Source organism: Corvus moneduloides, chromosome 3, assembly GCF_009650955.1.
Source record: "Corvus moneduloides isolate bCorMon1 chromosome 3, bCorMon1.pri, whole genome shotgun sequence".
NCBI classification, from domain to species: domain Eukaryota; kingdom Metazoa; phylum Chordata; class Aves; order Passeriformes; family Corvidae; genus Corvus; species Corvus moneduloides.
In genome coordinates this window covers 82,598,913-82,616,688 of record NC_045478.1, presented here as the reverse complement: position 1 = coordinate 82,616,688, position 17,776 = coordinate 82,598,913, and the positions used below count along the sequence as shown (strand labels likewise).

General features: G+C 41.1%; 1 long non-coding RNA gene across 1 annotated transcript; it reads right to left on the bottom strand.

The window, feature by feature from the left end:
• Positions 1 to 512: 512 nt before the first annotated feature.
• LOC116441003 lies at positions 513 to 16,523 on the bottom strand. The gene is made up of 3 exons (XR_004238832.1): positions 13,839 to 16,523; positions 12,938 to 13,191; positions 513 to 729 (listed from the first exon to the last, which is right to left on the bottom strand). It is a non-coding gene; the product is annotated as an uncharacterized LOC116441003 (long non-coding RNA).
• Positions 16,524 to 17,776: the final 1,253 nt, after the last annotated feature.

Sequence of the window (17,776 nt, the reverse complement as noted above, 5' to 3'; positions counted from 1 at the left end):
CAGCCTCACACACAGCAGAATTCAATGTGTGCAACCTGGAAGCCAGGGTGAGTTCCAGTAAAATTTCCTACAAAGGAGGAGAGACTTTAAAGCCTCCTGGCTGTTATCACAGCAGCTTAGTTTCAAAAACAGAGACCCAAAGAAAATCAGGGAGCCAACATTTAAAGGCCTTTGAGACTCTCTTCTGTCTCTGCAGCTCTTAAACAAAATGGTTGGAGAGACTGTGTGGCAGGGAGTTTGTCCTGGGCACAGCCCTGCCACCCCTCGTGGCACAACCAGGCAGTAGGGATGGTCCTGGGCCGGTCCATCCATGTCTAAAACCAGGCACAAGTTGGCACTGTTCTCAGCAGATGATCCATGTACCTGAAGTCATTTCTCACCTCTAAATAAGTTTCCTGGGATTCAGCTGAGCTGTTAGAAGATTGCCATGCTGCTTTTGTCGCTTTGGAGGAGTGGCTACCTGGAAACAGAGTCTAGACAAGATTAAGAGAATAAAAGCGGGTATTTATTGAGGGCCTTCAGTAGGTACACCTTGGGCAGTCAAAAAGCCTCCGAGGGGCTCCACCCAAGATGGACACTGGGTCACGGGATTTTCACACTTTTATAAGTTTGGTCCAGTTGAACATCAGGGTTAATTCTCCAATTACAGAAGGATAAAACCAATTTTTGATTGCAGACAAGAGGAAAATCCTGCACGGACTCATCTTTCCCCTTCCCAGCCAAGGAGACCTGAAAGAAAGTATGAATCATCCCACATGTTTGCACAGCCATGTCAAACCTACCTGGATTTGAGGCATGGTGCAGAGTTTGTGCTTTGTTCTGATATTTCCTGGGCAAAGAGGCAAAAGGCAGTTTGACCAGCTTTGCCCTCATCTCACAGCCAGAGTGATGGACCATATCTCTTGGGAGAAACCAGCCTTGCCCTGTCCAGGGTCCTAGTAAGGTTCATCGCCCCCTTTTGGGAGCAAGAGAAGGGTTGAGGAGACACCAAGGGCCACCCACCTCTGAGCCTTAGGTCCCTCCAGGCACTCTAATCCCTTCTGGTTTTGAAGGCTTTTCCTACCATCATATCTGCCTGCCCTGTTATTTTCTTCTCTGCTCCTTTTCTTTCTCTCCTCCTGCCCCCTTCTAGCACCCCCTTTCCAATAAAATGCAGCACAAGGAGGCAGAGCAGTCTGGCACTGGCCTTTCAATATATTTAAATACCAGCAATTCACTGAGCTGGAAAATTGTAAATCTGCAATTTTGTTGAAAAAGGTGGTCACCCCGTTCTTTGGAGCCATGTTCAGAGAGAGCAGAATAATTAATGGACCTTTATGCAACACAGAAGCAAAGAATGGCAAATTTATTAAGACTGGTAAGATGATATTTTTAATTTCTAAGAAACCAGATTTCCATATCTAGTTTTGCTTATTGTTACGTGAAAAGAAAGGCTGTTAAAACCATCCTGTGCAGGTAAAAACATTGTCATATAACCTTTCTTTTTCCCTTGAACTAACACGGGTGAGGACAGCAACTGGCACTGAGGGATTAGTAATGTCTTCTAACAATGTGCATGAGATGCGTACTCTGCACCATGTCTAGACACCTTCCTTAGGATTTCATGTAACAACATTTCAAACCAAACCAGAGACAGACCAGTGCTGTCAGCACAGCTCATTTGAGTTATAAAGGGCATGCTTACTTGATGTGCTGCTAGGAAAGTTAAGCAAGGCACACAAACCATAAAAAAAGCTTTCAAGTGGGCAATATAAAAGGGGAAGCAAAAGCCACCAAAGCAGAAAATAAAGGTGAAAGGTTTCAAAGGTAGGACAGGAGTCCCTCACATAGAAGGGGAGTATAAATGAAATGAAATAAAGCTTGTCATCATCCTTTTTATAAAATGTGGGTGGACCAATGTAGCTGTAGTGAATTATGACAGTGCTGTGAATTATGTGCGCAAAGAGTTACTAGACAGATGACATAACCCCAGTATAGAGGACAAAAAGGCCACAGAGCTGTACAACTGGCTGCAGAAATATGGAACAGGTGATGAGAGATGAAGCACCATCTTCTTTAGGAAAACCCTTTTGAATTAAGGACATGGTATGAACTTAGAGCGGAGCACCTCCTCCAGAATAACTAAAACTGCATATCGTTATTCTGAAAAGAATGCTTTCTCCAAATTAGCAAAGACACTTTAGCAGGAGCATGTCTTCCAGAAGAAGTCCTTAAACAACTAAGCCCTGTGAGGAAATAAGTACTGTGCAGAGAGGATGGGGAATATAGCAGCTCTAGAGCAAGCTCTTTGTTGCTGAGGGCCACTTCCATTTTCTAGAAAATTAAGACTTCCTAACACCCAAATGAAATGGCTGGCTGGGGTCTGACACTTCAGTGCTCTTGGAAAGAGTTCTGCCAAGTAAAGATAACTGAAATGCCAGGTAAAAAAAGACTTCTTCCACCCATTCTGTTCTCCTTATTCTGGCAGTTCTGCCATTCAGTCTCTGTAACACATCCATCATTCAGGACCTGAGTTATATGCTTAGTCCCTCATTTACACAGCAAGCCCTGCAAACGGTGAGCATAAGGGTGTGAGCTAGTGGTATCTGTCAAGAGAAACTATTAATCCAACCCCATGATATTTAAAAATATCTAGATATTTAAAAGTAGAAGAGCATTTCAATTTATTTCTCTACCTATAAGCTGCATAATTTAGGAATATAGCCTGTGGACTAAAACAAGATCATCTGCTGTGAGCTTGGAAAAACAAATTATTATTGCCTGTTATCATCTTTACATAAATATTTGGGAAATTTATATGTTAATGTTGTATCTTGTCAAGGATTCTCTCTTCTGTTAGCCCCACAGCCTCTTCAGGTTCTTATTTTCTGTGCTCTCAGTAGCTGCATATGGTTATAGCAAATCAGGCCTGATGAACCACAGGCACTTTCACACTTGTTTCCATATCTGGGTGAAGCACTTGGTGAGAGGAGCCACTCAGGCATATGGCCTGTAATAAGCTGAGCTCCAATGAGTTGGAACCTCCTGCTTCAATGGCTATTTGGCCATTTGTTTTCTTGCTGCAGCACTTTGATTATTTTCCTCTCTTTGACAGAATGATGAAAGCAACCAGAGGGTTTATGTACCACCTCCACCAAATGTTACCATATTCCAATAGCCAGGTAGAAAAACAGGGAGATGATCAGGGGAAAGGTGCCCACTGACTCGTCCTGAGGATTGAAAGCACATATTCTGCAGAAAGAGAGACTAATGTAGACGCAGTCAAAACTTCCCAAACCACCTACGGTGGCTTTTGGTGATCTTTCAGCTGAGGCTGTCCATGAAGCAACTGGCACTCTCAGTTTTCTCTCTTACACCAAACTGGGACAATTATTTTTACAGTACATGTCTTCATTAATTATTGCAGAATTTAGTTTAGAAGCACATCAGCTCAAAGGCATTTGAATAGTTTAATCCATCTCAGTGAAAAGTATTACTTATAGCAAACAGGTGACAAACCTAGTACAATGGCAGAATAAGAAATAAAGCTGATTTTTTTCAAACGTGTGAAAAAAACAGGCCTTTGCACAACACAAACATACAACAGAAACAAGCAAGAAAAAACTAAGCTTTATCCCTGGCCTAAACAATCCCAAGCAAAATAATTTCAGAGGAGAATTCAAGGGGACTTCCAGTAAATTAGTTCTTGTTTCTTCTTCTCACACCTATATCTTAAGCACACAAGCTAATCAAATGTTTATTGCTACTGAAGATACAGGACAACAGCTGTGTTGCCTTTTGAGCCCCAGGACAGCACAGAGAGAATTCTACATTTGTCCTGATTGGAAGCAACTGAAAATTTTTACATCAAACTGTTTTGCAACCGAGAGGTGAGCTTTCAGTTGCAGTGAATTATTCATGAAATGGTTCTGCTTCCCATAGAACATTTCAATTTTTCATTGAAAACCTGAGCAGACAAACCAAGAAACTGCATGAAATACTTCAGTTCTGAAGAGCCATCACAGCACTCCAGAGATCCTGTTCTGTTTCTTTGTTGGGGACTTTGCCTCTCCACCAAACTCCATTTTCCAAATACACTGGCCAGGCAGCAGTGCTGATGCATACCTTCCCACCTATGCAAGAAAGGAATTCTGTTAATTATGGAACATGCAATGAAGTCAAGGACTCATCACTGTGTGTTTATTTGTTGGGACTTGAAATCTACCACCTAACTCAGTCATTGTTTCCATTGGATAGGGGGGAAAAATGCATGAAGAAAGGGCAATGTGGAAGAAAAATGGGCATGGATCCTTTCATCCTACTCAACTGCAGCAGTTAGTTTGTGCAGGAAATGAAGCAGAGCTACAAGGCCCTCCAAAAATAAACAGGAGAGTCACTGAAGTATGAGAAACCAATGAGCAGAAAAAGAGGCCACTTGGTCTTGCTCAGTGACAGCCATAGGATGTGTCAGACAGTTTTCATAGAGATGTCAGCTCAGCACCCAGTCTAAAAGCAAGGTAGAGTGAAAGTGAATACGTAGTGTGAGGGTGAACTTACACCCAAGTAGGACCACAAAAAAGTACAAGGAAGAGTCAGAAGAAAACTCTTTGATATCCTCAAGCCAAGAATATGCATTGAAAAGAAAAGCAACTTAAAGTCAATTGCTGACTGTACTTGCTCTCTAGAACAGATTGCTTTTGATTTCTCCAACCAGAATCTCAGCTGGTCTAACTTAGATAGCTGATTCCTGTAAAATTCATGCCCATTTACCTGTTGAGCCTCTTGCCCTTAGAGAATTGGCATATTATCTAAGGTGAAAAATACATGCTTTGGCTATGCTTCTGTTCAAGCAGAAAATACCATGAGCTGAAATCTTCAAAACTGACAATGCTTCCCCTCAGCTATTAAGAAAACAGAGGTAAAAAGTCAGTTTCACTCCTGAGATCAAAAGAAATCTGGCATTTAGTTTTGAAAAGAGAAAGGAATCATCTGATGCAAGGTGAAGAGTAGGAATGTTACTGCAGGGAAGTTCTTAAATGTATCTGTAAAGAGGATCAGAGACAAACATGCAAAATGAGTTTGACATATTTCTCGGAGGGAGAACTTATGAATGATTGGATCTTTGAAACTTGGTGTGATGACTTTCAGAACCAAAAGATCAAGAGACTCTTGATCAAGGGAATCTAGGAGAGGCAGAAAGAGAAGCATAGGTGAAGGAATATAAGCCCATAGCAAAATATCTTTCTTTCTGTGTTTCAGGCCCTTTTTCTCTGTGGTGGGAAGGAAAGGTCAGAAATATATGAGCACCTGTCTTTGAAAGATGGGCAGCATCTGCTTCAGCATCAGAAAAAGTCTGATTTGGGCTCTAAGGAATAAGCCCTGATCAATTCTTATCTGAATGGTCCTCATTTACTCATCCTTCTGTACAAGAGAAGCTGATCAGATAAGGAAATGCCAAACAGGATACCCGATTATAGCAGAAAGCCTAGATCTATGGGATGAATTAGCCTCTTGATTCTGTGAGTTACATAGAAAACTGGAGAAAGATAAAGAAAATTATTAGATGCTGACAAGGAATTTACTGGATTGTTTTCACTACACCAAGTGATTAACAAGGCACAAAGTTCGGCAGTGCTTCTAGTGCTGCTCCAGAAAAGCCTGGTATATGGTCTCCCCCTAGCTTAGTGGGCAAGTTTGTCTGTGGATAACGTGGATGGCTTGGTAACTGATAGGAGCTCAGTGACCATACACAGAGTAGCACAGTTAGAGATCCATGACTACCCTGCCTTTAACCCTTCATTTTCCCTCAGTATTGGTAATGCAGGAACTAGTTGTAACAGCAAAGAAGTGCCTAGCATAGCTGGAAGGGCATGCACCATCCCCATGTCCTCCTGAGGTCTTGTACGAGGCTGATGCTGTGCATAGGTGCTGCCTGCCTGGCTGGCACCTGTTGGCTCTGTCCCTGTGCCAGGGTTCACTGGCTCAGCTGCTGCAGCTGCCCACAGCCGCTGCTGTGCCCATCTTTGATCAGCTGACCAAAAAATGCCAATTGCTATTGAGGCAGGCAAGAACATTTCTTTCTCCAAGACATGAATGCTAGCAACTGTTTTAAAATTCCATGTTGAATATTCCTTTGTGGTTGAGTGTGCATTCTGTTACTTGCAGTATCTGCTTAGAAGTATTAAAGCAAAATGTCTTTGTCACTTTTGTCTTTTTGTATTTGACAACTGCTGATGTCATTTTACTTTTGTTTGTAAATCTCAGCCTGTTTGCTGCTGAATCACAGAAGAAGGCAAGACATAATAAATATAGCTCCTATTCAACCCAGAAAGTTGTGGATCACTGGCATGACAATCAGAAAGGGAGTCTTTTTTAACCAGCAGTAGCAGAACAGAAGGATCCTGTTTCCTCTGCAGAATTCCCCGTCACTCACAAGCTTCAACTGATGTGGGTTGCATTCTCCAAAACAGAAATGTGAGTATCAAGAGTCAGTAGCAGAGACTGCCCTATATATGGAAATAGGAATAGAGGAAGCCCAGCACTCCCCATACAGGCCCCCTAAAGCAGCTGTCTGAGGGCAGAAATTATAAAATGCAATACAGGAAGCTGAAGTAGAGAAGGATGACTTTCATACCCATGTTCTGATTTTGAGAGGTTTATCCCTCATCCTCAGTATTCCTCAGTCTTTCAACTGGCTTGACCAAGGCATGAAGTATTTGAACCCTTGTTGGCATTTTTAAGTTTTAGGAAAGTTCTGCAATTGCTAAGACCAACACGCTTCAGATTCACTGGGAGACAGCAGCATCATAGGACATGACTGTGTATCCACATGATGTTCAGTCATTGCTACTTGATTCTCTGAGACTGAGAGGACATGTCCACACAGTGTGTGATGATAGAATTCTTTGAAAATTGGCAGGCTATGGAGTCCACTGAGCCATCCTTGCAATCAGAGAGTCAGGTGAACTAATAACTATAATAGGGACATTGAGGTAATGAATGAAAAAACCTGAGAGTAGGACCCTACCATTCTGTTATTGTGGGGAATACAGGGTTGTCCAGCTAGTAACTTGAGGGATGGAGTGAGATAACAAGATGTCTCTTCCTCAATATGAATTAAAGGCTTTCTTGGACCTCTAGAATGAGAGCACAACATGACTTGGTGATATCAGCCTTTTTAGAGACACCATGTAGACCTTCCAATATCCTTCACCAGCACAGTACAAAATATTTTCTTCAACTCTAATAGCTTAAAAACATCTATCACAAAGTTCTGCCTGTTTTCATGAGAGAAGTGGTGTTGCTGAAGTTCTGTGGGGAATCACAAGAGGGATCATGGTGTGCTTCTGGAAAAGGCTGGTCTCAACAAGCCTAGCAGTGGATCAAAGCATAAGATGCGCTGATAATGATCCCTGGAATTAAACTCTCACTACCAAGAGAAGTGTCTTCATGTGTTTTGGCTTGAAAACATTCTCTGTTTCTCATGGCCAGGTTTTTTTCACTGTGAAGGATTCAGTGAAGCAGACAGCAAGGTAATGTACAGAGACTTCCTTCAGGGCACAAAGAGCCAGAAAGCATCATTTCCAAAACCGTAGTTGGCCAATCACCATGGCACAAGGCTGTAGCACTAAAGTAGACTTTTCTGCATGCACAGCTAGCAAGATAGTGCCTTTGAGGGGCTTACAACATCTACTATTCTCATCTCTCTCCTTTCCTCTCTTTGAAGTTGCCTCGCATACAATACAGTGTTATACAGTGCTGCTACTTCCAAAGGCTATTCCCCTGAGGAAGACCAGAAAGTCATTCTGGTTTTCCGCATTTTTTTTTTTGCATCCACAGTAATTATTCAGGCAGTAATTGAAGGGACTTTGAATATTTATTAAAACTACATCAAAGGTGTAGCACTGTTTTTTCTTTCTATATGACCCACAAGGAAACAAAAAACGCCCAGATAATTCCATTCAAGTTCAGGTTATTTAGTCCCATAACTTTCATCTGGGTATTTTTTTCTAAGTGGTGATAGACTGGGTTTTGTTGTTCTTCATGGCTAATTTAGTTCTCTGCATGTGTTTCAAGCATTTTTCTAAGGAGCTACCTTTTTTGTAATGACATTGACGATGAAGTTTCCTCACCAATAGCCCCTCTCTGAGGTCCTGCCCTGTCTGAGGGGAATGCTGCCAGACTCACAATTTCTTTGTCAGGCCAAAAGGTACACTATAGCTTATTATCTCAGAGAAGAATTCCAGAAGGATTGAAATCTGCAAGTTTGCCTACTCTATGTGGGCATCAAAGAGAGGCTGATCCCCTGTCAAGCAAGAAAGTTAAAGCGATGAGGATATCAGCCCATTAAACTACAGCGCTAGATTTGATTGCAGAGTAAGCATGGATAAACACATTTTATTCACTGAAACATGATAGCTTCAAATAGATATTCCAAATATATGTCTGAAATAATTTCTCTACTCACACTCTAAAAAGGTGTCATTGTCTCAGTGCCAGTGGAGCATACTACATTGTATACATACCTTTTTCATGGCTATGACATTAGTGGACGAATAAGCACGGTATTAACAGCTGATTTATTTATTTATTTATTTAAGAAAAATCCATGCATTGAATAGAAAATCATTAACATCAACTGGTCTCAGGGCTTTCTAACTACTTATACTTCTTAAAAATATTCATACGTTCTTTAAAAAGAAATAAATATATGGTTTTGTTGTTCAGTGTGAGCTATGATTTTCCTTTGTTACAGGTTATGGCAGCAAATTGAAATAGAAGCCATTCTGGACTCAAAATGGAACTAAAATTACAGAAATTGAAAATTTTTCTGGCATCTGGTGCATCAGGGACCTCAGTATACCTTGTCTGGGGCTCAATATTTTGGTTATAGTTATAGAGTTAAAACCCTTTTAGCTTTCATGGCATAGAACGAGAGTTTAGCAGAAATGCCTCCCACTGTCTGTCTACATCTTTCACAGTGCCTGGTGTTGGAGTATTTTACAAATTTATTTCCCTCCAACCCCAACCACACATGAAAAACAGAGGATTTTGGCTGTTCCAGCATGTCTATTGTGTTAGTGTTCTTTCCTTATGAGCATCAGCTTGGGTCATAAATGTGGTTCAGTTCATGTTACTGCAACTGTGGAAAAAGTAAGGAGGTTTTATCCTTGGTATTTGGTTTTGCTCCTTTGAGAGGACAGATCTTCCTGTTTTAAGCTTTCTTCCAAATAGCTGAGATTCATTAACCTCTGGAGCTGCCTTTTGTGCTGGTGCCTCACCAGCCTCAAGAACATAAGGGATTAGATTTGACTAGACATCTAACTTTTTTGACAGCTGAATCTCACTCTAGGTAACATCTTCTGCTGGTTTTTATTAGTCAGGGCTGATTCTAACTCTCTTTAGCACACTGTTCTTGCTCACCCTGCTGTCTGCTCTGTACGCGTGCCACAACCAGTTAATTCTGTACGAGGCACATTCTTTCTGCAGTTCTACACTGTATTTTCATAGGTTTTGCTGCCTGCACCAACTGAAAACTATTAAAACCATAAAGCGCTTCAAAACAAGCAGGTGTCAAAAAGAAAACTCTCTTCTAAGTATGCCCCTTGCTGCTGGCAACTATTACTTGCAGTTACAAAGCAGATGATTTAAACTTTGTCAAGCTGTCTACCACATTTCTAAAGTACCTCCTTCCTGATGGAGCTGTAACTTTTGCTGTCCTGTACTTCCATTCAGGGTATTGTTTTCATGTTCCTTCTGTTAACATATCTTCTTGAGAAATTACTCAGGGCCAAGGCATCTGACAGAGGTCTGCTGCTGCTAGTGCCCATGTCTTAACTGATTGGCACTTAGTCACAGGGGTTGCTTGAGCTTCTGTGACACACCACAGCCACCAGCAGCCACCACCAGCTGAGGGCTTCCCCATCTCCAGCTTGGTAGTCACAGGTAGACCCAAGGACTGTAGCATGTAGTTTTGGAAGGTGGTATCAGCAAGTAGCAGGCAGTTTCCTGAACAGACACTGAGCTTTGCAGTTTCATTCTAGTCTAGTATGTGCTTATTAAACCCTTTTGTGCTGATGTCACAGTGGGTAAATAGAAGATAAGATGGGTGTTGAGGTTGAACTATTTGAAATAGCATCCATGTCTCTGCACAGGGTTGAACTCCGCTGCCTGCATTGCGGCCCTTGGTCCCCTGCTTCTCTGGATTGGGGAATGTATTGCAAGACATTACAAGCCTCCCCTCGAGGCTCCCACCCAATTGATGGTTTGGGGTTATTTTTGGGGTTTTTTTTACTTTGGCTTTGGCTGGTTGTTTTGGGTTTTTAAAAGAGGCAATAAAAGGATGGCAAGTACTCAGATCTTGTCATGATGTTCAGAGAGAGAGGAATCAGACTTCAACCCAAGAATGGGGTGTTCGGGTGAAAAGTTATCTGTCCTACGGTGTAGAAAACACCACTGTTGGGAGTAAATATACAGACTGATATCAAGAGTCTTGTGACTCTATAATACAAGGCCTTTGAGTCTCTGATACATGTTATGTAATGTAAATCCAAAAGGATTCTGTTGATGTCATTTCTGAGGGGTCATTTTTAGATGCTGTTTTTAAATACAGTTGTGTTTTGACAACTTAGAGATAAATCCTGTGCTTACAGAAATGATGGGTTTACCCAGAGTAGTGTAAATTATTTTGATGTACAGTAAACCTTAGTTGTTATTCTAATCAGGTTGCAGTACATTTGATATATAACTACAGTCCTCCATTTACACCACAGCATGCAAAATTGTCCTCATGTGTGTGCATATTTATACTTATAAATACACATGTACCCAAACAGTACATACAGGTATATTTATATGCACACCAAAACTTTATTTTATACACACAAGAAAATATAAAAATATATACACATAAGCAGATGTATATAGATCTGTGACCTCTAGTGACCTACAATAAAGAATTACAAATTGGGTAGAAAATAAAATACAATTTTTGTTTTGTTCTTTTGTCTAGGATGGGTTACACACCCTGGGACTGGAGATAAAGAAAAGCATATTTTGCAGCACAGAAAGGAAATGGTTTGATGTTTATGGATCACTACTGTCAAATTTGTACAAGTAAAATACAATACACTGGATATATATACACAGCAGCCCCCTTCATGTTTAAAACATTCTAGAGAGCTTAACAAGTGATAACCTAAGATAAAGCTGCTGTTGGGTCAAAGAATGAATTAAACAAGTTTTGCCTTTAGTCTTGACATGAAAGCATTTACAGAGCCAATGTTCTAAATCTCTGCTGGCAGAATATTCAGAGGTAGAAAATGATAGAGCACTTAAGATGCACAGGCCCTTTCAGCTATGGATTTATAATGATATTTCTGGAGAGCATTTGTAGAACACAAAACCTGACTTGGGCAGTAAGGAAGTAATACCTTAGTTGGATATGTAGGGCCTGGAAATTCGATGTGCAGCTGGAATTTTAAGAGCTAATGAAAGCCTGACAATAGCTCACCTCCTGGGGGATGGACAGGAACATTATCTGACTTGGTGAACCTTCCCTCCCCCTTGCTGCTTTCTTAAATTCACTTAACTAGAGGCTTTTCTTGCTTATATTTTGCAGGTATGCTTCATGATTATGCAACTGCCAGGCTGAATGCTCCTAAATGGGTATCACTGATGCAATGGTTCAGTCATAGTTTGTCCAAGAAAGTACTTCCCTTATATCCTCAGTGAATCAGCCCGAAGCAGGGGAGAGGGGATCTTCCCTCTGTGTCTAGCAGTGTATTGTGTTGCTGTCATTGTGTGGATGGACACCTGTCAGCCAAGATTTAGAAAACTGGAAAGATCTGGGTGGATGCCCCTTCCCATACAGAATAAAAAATCTGAATGATGGTTATGGCTTGCAGTTGTTCCTCGACTGATCCCAACAATCAATCCAGCTCTCTGGTGTGGGCCATACCCTGTTATAGTCTTGGTCTATTACATTGTATTAGAATGAACTATTTATCTCTTCTTGAACATCAAACGTGCTTTTAAATAAATTGCATTCACTTTTAAAAATTCTGGTTCATGTGTAAAAAGCCTCCAGGAAAACCAGAGTGGGTAACAACAAAGAGAAAACTCTGAGGATGCTTAGAAGTAGCCAAGACTCAGGTCCCAGACAGAAGCCTTTCATCATTACGAATTTTTCATTTGAAGTGTAGAACTATAGACTAAATTGTCCTTTACCCAAATTTGATTTTTTTGAACAATGTGTTTCAGGATCATTCCAATAAAGAGTGAAAGTGGATGAAATTGAAAGAAAGTGGATTTTAACTGCTTAACTTCAGACTTGCTATCCAAATCTCGATTGCCCACACTCCATCAGCATCTTGACTTTTGTTTTCCTGTCTGTAAGCTCTACAAATACCCAGGATTCTGTATTCCTGACTGCACACAAAACCTCTTTCTGAGCGTCTACAATCTAATGAGATTCTAAAAACAACATGAACAAACACTTGTCATAGAGTACACCATACCCATAGGGACAGGATCAGACACCAGACAAAACAGAGAAGCACTTGCATTTCCTATGAGACACTGCTGGTTAGGAAGGGACACGTACAGGGTCTGTGCCCTCGGCATCCTGCCAGACTCCAAGCACATTATTCCGTGCAAGGGGTCCTAACCTTGGCAAGATATACTAGCCTAAGCACAAGGTCTCTCCCCTGGGCTTACTTATCTGCACACAAAAATGCAGTATGAGTGACCAACAAAATCAGAAGAGGGCTCAAGCGGTAAGGACATTCATCTGCACTCTTGGAGATGTTGGGAGTTCAGGCCCTCTCACACAAAGGACAAAAATTTGGACCAAAAATTGAACCTTACAAATCCATTCCTTTGTGTAGATCCCATTTATATGCCCAAGATCCATGTAAGGTGTGGCAGCATCTTTACTCAGCGCATCATTTAATTTTACCTTTATAAATGGCTTTAAGGGAGTTTGCCTGAAGAGCAGATAAGGCGTGGCAGCTGATGGCAGTAACTCATTACCACTGTAGGTGAAGGGGCTGCACCACACATCTCCTGCCAAGGAGATCACTTCTCCGTGGTGTAGAGCCAACCACTCCATGATCATGCTGTCCAGCGTCACTGGATATAAAAACTGCTTAAAAGCCTGCTGCTAATATGTACTGGAGGTTCATTGCAGGAGTCGGGAAAGCTGATGTCTGTCTGAAAACAAACACAATATATGTTTGTAGTGGAAGTTGTAAACAAGGAGGCATGCTGGGTAGGTAGCCTCAAGCTAGCAGAATTTTTTAAAGATCTTGAGACTTTACATTACTTATAGGCTGGAGAAGATTCATTGTTTGTGAAACAACAGGCAGCCTTTGTGTTACGCCTATTGACATAGTGAAACCTTCTTGGAGTGAAATTTGCTGTAATATCCTGCAGAGATTTCCTCCTAAATTCTGAGTTTCTTAAATATTCTGCTCTCAAGCTTGCTCCTTCTCTCACATGAACATTCTCTTGCTACGCCTCGTATGGCGCATGCAACACTTCACAGTGAACCAAACCCCATGTGGTGGGAGAGAATTATCAAGGGTGAATGGTATCTTTAAAGAGAAAATTAGTAAAACATTCATTCTTATTAACTCAAATAAAAGCAAATTTCATTAAAGCGCTAGCAAAGAGTGAAATAACTGTTATGTACATAAAGTTGGAGTGATCTCTGCAGAACCCAGCATAAGCTAAAGATGCTACTTTTATAGTATTATCAGAAAGCAGGGAACAAAGCAAGAAAGAGTACTGAAAGACTATTTCGTCCTCCAGGAAAACAAGACAAAACACTGCGTCCTAAGAGGACAGTGTGTACTCACTGTGATCCTTTATCCTTCGTGGCAATGTGAGAGCAGTCAGCAAAGGCTCAGTGGGCGGTATTCCATTGCATGTAACTCTTCTGAAGTCCCAGATAGCACACCAGAGATTAACACAGCCCATATCAGACTCAAAACTGGGTTTTCATTTTATTTATTGTAATTTATTGAACTGCAGTAGCCCCTAGAGGTTCTTAGTAGGACTGCTGTCCCATTGTGCTCCATGTACTAACAGGAAAGGACAATGATAGGACACTTGGGCACTCACTTGGACTTCACTGGGGTCTGGCACAAGCTCAGAAGTCTTCTGTACTTCCTTTCCAGAGACCAGCTTCATGTCCTCTTTTGTATGTGTCACTGAGTTAGGTACTCTGATAAAGACCCTCAAAGTTGGTGGAGTTACTACTACACACAGCTTGCTGTTTGCACCAACTCATCTTCACCTGTTGCAAACAAAAACTCCTTTGCCAGAGGGAAAAAATGACCCTGCCACGTTGTAGATGTGCTTCACAACAGAGATCTTCTATTAGCCAATCCCAAGAGCTAAGGAAAAACAGCAACAAAAAAAGATAAGAAGGCAAAGCTAGCAGTACAGCTGTCAGAAAAACACTGGGATAGTCAAACAGAAGCCTCAGTCATTCCCTCTGGGCTGGGAAGAGAGATATCTTGTCATGAGGAGCTGTTAAGAGAAAAGTAATTAAAAACTAGGGAAAAAAAAAATAAAAGGAGACCAGCAGGAGTCTGGATGGATGTTTTAAATTGATAGACTTACTTTTCTTTATGTGGGGAAAACGATCTTCTTTTTTTTTTTTTTTTTTTGGAAGAGGGTGCTGGTGTTTCTTTTTTTACTTTGCCTGAGTCTTGAAGCTATAAAATTGCTCAAGAAAGGATCTTCACTACTAAATAGGCTTTATACAATATGGAAATACCACTACATACTTCAGGGACAGGGACAGGCAAAGGATGGAAGTAGATATGACAGTAATGCTGGATCCCTGCCCATTAAACACATCTGAAAACAGCCTCTGGTGCAGCTGGCACTGGCTAATAGGCAGTTTAACTTTCTCAGCACACTGTTGAGTCCTAAATCCACTTTGAGCAGAGTAAATGGTCTGTATATGGCTCTTTCCCTCCATGGCATCCTGATGTGTTTTATATAAGTAATATTTTATTTTTATACTAGGTTTCTTCTAAGGATATTAAATAGTTTTGAAAAATTTCCAGAGCTCATTAAAAAGTCTTGCAAAATCAGTAAATATATTTTAAGTTATGTTCACTGCAATCATTGAAGGCAGTATTGCTTCTATCATGGAGATTCACCCTAAGGTGGATTTGGTGGAGTACGTTTAAAATCCAGAGGAGGTCTGACATTCTGGAACAACACTACTCAATCAGCCAGGAAAGGATGTCCATGACAAAATCACATGTATCAAAACGACAGCAAAGAAGGCTCTTGTTTTCAGAAGATAATCTTCAAAAATAAAAATGACAATGTAAAAACAAGTCTTTCTGGTGAATCTAGTTTGTCTGAAACAATCAAGGAATTTTGGCAAGAATCATAATTTTCTCCATAAACCAAAGACTGATCCTTTCAGCACCTGGCTGTGTCCTGATCCAAAGGGATTAGGGCTTCCTAGTCACCTTTCAACATCAGCTCTGCAGAGTTCTCCTCAGTGACTTCTTCTATTGCAAGTCTTTGCCTATCAGCATTTACTGAGGCTGGATGGAGCTCACGCCTCAGATATTCAGTTATGGCAATTTAGCACCAATTCCTCTGCTGGCTGTGACATGAGGTTCTCAGAAGGAGATGTAGAAAGCACCTCCTTGTTGGTGTTTTTCTCAGTAGCAAATCAAGGTTTCTGGTTTCTGCTCCTCAAAGATAAGTACTGGAAGAAGAGGACATGACAAACAGGAATGAGCAGGAAAAATCATCCAAGCACAACCACGGGAAGGCTGTAGTTAATGAGTACAAAGTGTGAAGGGTGAAGAGTAAAGTCTGACTTAGCAGTGTTTGTTAGTGTATTGCTGCTGCAGACCTGGTATAGACACATAGGAGATTAAGGAGACAGAATACAGTCCAAACACAACTACTTTTTCTGTAGCTATCTTTCCTTTTCAATTAAAGAAATCTAAATAAATGCACTTTTCAACATTTTAGCTCCCTAGTAGAGGCTCAGCAGTGGAGGGGAGGCAGGAACCCCTGTCAGTCTGCTGGGGGCTATACCACCCTGCTGGTTGTGGAAGAGAACACACACACTGCCTGGAAAGGATGGTCCTTGTGTACGTGTTGCACAAAGCCCACTGCATGCTCAAGGACCACGTTTCATACCTTGAACCATGGGCTCAGCCAAGCCTTTGTTCTTGCTGGGAATATGATTATTCAGTTTTTCTTTGGGTTTGATCTAAAGACTGCATGCACTAAGGTAGGGGCTCAAGGCAGGAATGCTTAGAGGTTTCACTTACATAAAAAATGGGACAGAATATAAAATAACACAGAAGGTAAGCACTACAAACAATCATTTATCACATCAACATGTGAAATGGGTGGTATTAATAGCATGCCTAATATTTTCATTATCTCAGAAAAGATGCCCCGGAGTGGTATAACTAATGACTGCATTGCATTGTTATGTAGATGAAGCTTTGAGCCAAAAAGTTGGGTGGCACTGTTCATATTACACTTTTCAAACAAAGAAAAATCTACCTTTGCTTTTAGCCTCTCTATAGGACTAATTTTTTTTATCCTTAAAATCCAGAATGATTGGGGCTACCCTTCTTCCCGGTATGACCAAGAGCAGTTGCAATGTACTTAGAGATGCAGGGACAACCTTAGGATCCAGCATCTCTGGATCCTTTCTCATGTGCCTACCACAGAAGGAAGTCTAGCTTGACATAGTTTTTTGCACGTAAACTGAGCAAATCCTAAATATTATAGTTCCACCCCTACCACTACCCTGGTGCCTCCACTGGGCTTCATAAATTTAGTTCTTTCAGAGAAATGCTGTCAGTAGGAGAAGAAACCATTCATTGTAGGGCGCACTTAGAGCTAGCCCAGAGCTAGCCAAAATATCCCCAGCACCTGGTGAGCACTTAGGACCTGCATAGTTTCCAGCTCAGAGGGAATTCACAGAGCTCCAAGACTGCCAATTGATTTGGTGCACCACTGCAACTTGAAGTTGAGAGGAGCCGGCAGTATGTAATATAATAATGTATTTTCCTTGGCATTTTAAATTTTCCTTCAGCCCAGGCTCCATAGCTAGTTTGCACAATGCAATTAGCAGAATTTGTTGCTGCAATTGGAGTTTGCAGTAGTGCTTCAATCAGGATATGTGAGGCACAATCGAATCTAATTCATTTTTTTCCTGACTGTATGGACTCCTCAATGCTAGTGCAAGAAAAGGATTGTAAAAATCCTTTTTTTTTGTCACCACAGTAAAAGCTCTGCCTATGAAGGCATGCCAGGTGTAAAAACAGCAGCCATTTTGCATGGTCAGTTCTAGAAAAGCATTTAACTTTGCAGAGTGAGAGAATGCAACATGGGAAATTGTGGATTTAATTCAGGCAAGTATCTTTTGTGATAAAGTAGTGGGTGTAATCCTTAGAGAGAGATTCTACCATTTTAATCACAGCAGTAGGGTGGTATGACTTTGCATGTAGACGAGCAATAAAATAAATTTTGAGAGCCTGTTCTGAGCTACCACATTCCTATGTTCTCCCTTTATGCTTCTTTTTGCAGCCCTCCATGAACTGGGATGAGTTATAACATAATGTTAACTTCGATGAAGGCAGAATTTGCGGGCGGGGCATGCAGAGAGATGTTTGTATAATTTGGGAGGGTTCTCTGTAGCTCAGATCCACTCCTTCACTTCTGGCTTGTAAATAGCAAAAACATTTGTTATTCAGTTTTCAAAGACAGCATAATGTGTTGGTCTATCACACTC